Here is a 3610-nt window from a genome sequence, read left to right as displayed (position 1 = left end):
GCAGGAATGGGAACCAGATAGTTCCTTTCAGTTAACAAAAAACAGTTTTCATTTTACATATCTGAGTCTTGTAACTATGTGAAATTTGCAACATAAGCAATCACTATCCGCAAAGAACTGGAAGCTTTAGAGACATCTTAGTTTTCAAATTGCCCTAGACCACAATTAAATGGATGTCAGAGATATTCTGATTGTCTACATCAACATTATGCTTTTTGGGCCTGATTTATCTGGCCCCCACATCATTAGGCAGTTGATTCCCCCCTGATCCTTGAAACAGCCACTGACCTTGAACTGACCAAGGCAGTTCCCTTGCTTTTTCTCTGATCCTTCTTTTCCTTTGAAGGACACTCATCCTTTGCCTTAGGGTTCTTGCCTAGGCTCCCTGCCCTTCCCACCCCAGTTGCTGGGGAATCTCATCCCTGCTCATGGCTTTCACTATCATCAAGTGCTGATGACTCCCAGATCTAACTCTGCAGCCCACTTCTCTTTACAGAACCTCAGATTTACATACTCAGTTATCTCCAGGATAATTCTGCGTCGATATCCCACAGTCTATAAAACTCAGCATTTTCAAATTCATCTCTTTGTGTCACACTGCCCTGCACAAAATAGATGCTCAAATATTTATTGTAGACACAATATATTATAATTGCCTGTTTTTTCATCTTTCTCCATCAGACTATAAATATCTATGAGCAGGAATTCGTGTCTTCCTCAAAATCTGCTGCTTCCCCAGCATCCAACACAGGGTCTATATGACTTAGTAGATGCTTCAATTAATACTGCTGGAATGATGAGAATAGAGAATAATTGCTTTGGAATTTAAAAGAGAGTTGATTCTAGGGAGGTCAGGGGGGGAATTTGTGGGAATGTTCTAATTACTACTGTTGCTTAACAAATTACCCCCCAAAATTAGTGGCTTAAAATAATTGTTTATTTTGCTCCTGATTTGGGGTCGGGAATTCGGGCAGGCTTTGGTGGAACAATTCTTTCCTAGGGCGTTGACTGAGGCAGTCATCTGAAGGCTCTATGGGCTGGATATCCAAGATGTCTCCTTCCTTGATGGGCAGTTATGCTAGAGCTCAGCTGGGCTGTAGACCGGAGTATCTAGATGTGGTCTCTCCATTGTGGTAGTCTCGGAGTATGTGAACTTTTTACTTGGTTCCTGGTTGCCCCAGAGCAAGCATTCCAAGACAAGCAGGTGGAAGGTACATGGCCATTTCTGGCAGAGTCTTGGAAATTATGCAGCATCCCCTCTGCTGCATTCCATTGGTTAAAAGAGAATCCCTAAAGGTCAACCTACATTTAAAGAAGGGGACCTAGACCCCACCGCTCAGTGGGAGAAGAATCAAAGCATTGGAGGACATGTTTTACAATTGCCACCAAGGGGTCTGAATTTTAGTTGAGTTTCGGCAAATACATAGAATCTGAGTCGTTGTAAAACTTGAATGGGTGGCAAGAAGGGCTAAATAGGCTCCTAGGTGCATTGAAACTTATAGCGGAGAAGACTGACCTAGCGTCTGAGTCACAAACGATGAATAATCCAGTTTGGCATGAGTGTAAGATCTGTGGAGTGAGACTTGGAAGGTGAACCTGGAAAGATATGGAGCCTTGCATGCCAGGCTAAGAATGTTGGCCTTTATCTTACTGATTTGTTAGAGAGTAGCATGATCAAAGCAGCATTTCTGGAAGATTAATCTGGTATGGGGATACAAGATAAATTGGAAGGGCTGAACTTTAAGCTAGGAAATCATTTAGAGAGCTATTGCCATAATCTTTTTGGTGATGGGGACCAGAGGCAGGGGAGCAGAAATTAACATGGAAAAGAAGCAGTGAATGGGAAAGTTACACGAAGAAAAAATCAACAAGACTTGATGACTGACTGGCTATGGAGGGAATTCTGAGAGCTGGAGCATTGTCTGCTTCCTAAGAACGCAAAACAACGTGGCTCAGGCTTCCTTTGCCAGTGGTGATCTGAAGAATTCCTTACCGCCTGCTCCTGCATTAGGCATCTAATGGGATAAGTACAATTAATCTTTATCCAAGTGATATAATATATAATATTGTGCTTTGAAATTATGAACTACAATAGTTGGAAGAGAACATCAAGGGCACACTGTTTTAAAAATTTCTCCTTTGTCTCTCTTCTCTGCCACCCGCTTCATGAACATCATATGCTGAATCCTTATATTAGATACCACCATAATTGTTAATCTATTTATGTTTTTTTCTTTATGAAAACCACTCAAGGAAAAAAACAGTACGACAATAACAGCAAGAACAACAAAAAACACCAATTGTGCTTCATACAATCTGCCATTTTACTCTATTTGAGAAGACCTCTTAACTTCCCTTGTTGATCATCCATATTTCCATGGGCATGAACAGGCTGAGCTATGGCAATCACACAATGTTTTTATTTATGGCCTATTCCACAGCTTTGAAATTAAGTTTACATCTGGTGTTAGTAGATATTCATTACCTTTCTAAAATGCCATTTAAAAAACTGATTGCTTGGGGACTAGATGGCAAAGAAGGGGACATTTCACACTCAGATGGTTGACCCTGTTCATAAAATGCTACATTTAGACAGGCTCCTGTATTTATGGGTTTACTGCTACGTCTTCAAGTGGGCTGGGCTAACTCTCCTGGGCTCCTTTGCATCTTTCTGATTTAAAACAATTGTTACCTTGTTTCTAGAGTAAAGCTTTTGTGTTCTGCGAAAATAATATGCATGTTGACAGCAAGACATAAATAATGAACCATCTAAAGCAAAATTCCATCTAGCTAACACAATTTGAGAGGATTATTTATATTGGATTTTTTTTTTTAAACACAACAAATGGAAAGAGGAGAAGAGGCAACCTACTAGAAATGAAAAACTAAGTAGTAAACAAATTGTTCTTCACAAAGAACTTCCCGCAACGTATGCCTGTGAGGCTCAGGAATCATTCAGTCCTAGAAGTTGTAAGCCAAGTCTTCTTGAGGTGCTTTTCTTTCCCCCAAAGAAGTCATAACAGGTATATATATAGATCTATAATGCCTTTCTGTTGGGGAAATGAACGTACTTTCAAAACAATCTCATAACATTGCGATGGAGGAAACGATGGCAGGTTTTATATTACCCCCATCATACAGGTGATGGAAGCCCTGATAAATGGAGTTGGTGACAAAGTCACAAATAGACGCTAGGCTTTCTGATGTACAGCTAGGACTTCAGTAGTTAAATGGAAAATATGTTTCTGTTTTGCTCAGCCCTTTCTCATCTTGCAGAGAGAACCTTTCTTGTCAGTTTTAAGCCTTCCTCATCCCTACACAGACATGTATTCCCCTCCCCCCCAAAAGATAGGGCTCTTGACGCAGATTTTAATTTTGAATCTCATACTACAAAATGATATCATAGGGGCTTCCCTGGTGGCGCAGTGGTTGGAAGTCCGCCTGCCGATGCAGGGGGCGCGGGTTCGTGCTCCGGTCCGGGAGGATCCCACGTGCCGCGGAGCGGCTGGGCCCGTGAGCCATGGCCGCTGGGCCTGCGCGTCCGGAGCCTGTGCTCCGCAACGGGAGAGGCCGCGACAGTGAGAGGCCCGCGTACCACACACACACACAC

Source organism: Lipotes vexillifer, unplaced genomic scaffold (genome assembly GCF_000442215.2).
Source record: "Lipotes vexillifer unplaced genomic scaffold, Lipotes_vexillifer_v1.1 scaffold241, whole genome shotgun sequence".
NCBI lineage: Eukaryota > Metazoa > Chordata > Mammalia > Artiodactyla > Lipotidae > Lipotes > Lipotes vexillifer.
The sequence above is the reverse complement of the archived record's forward strand: the minus strand, read 5'-3'. Positions refer to the sequence as shown.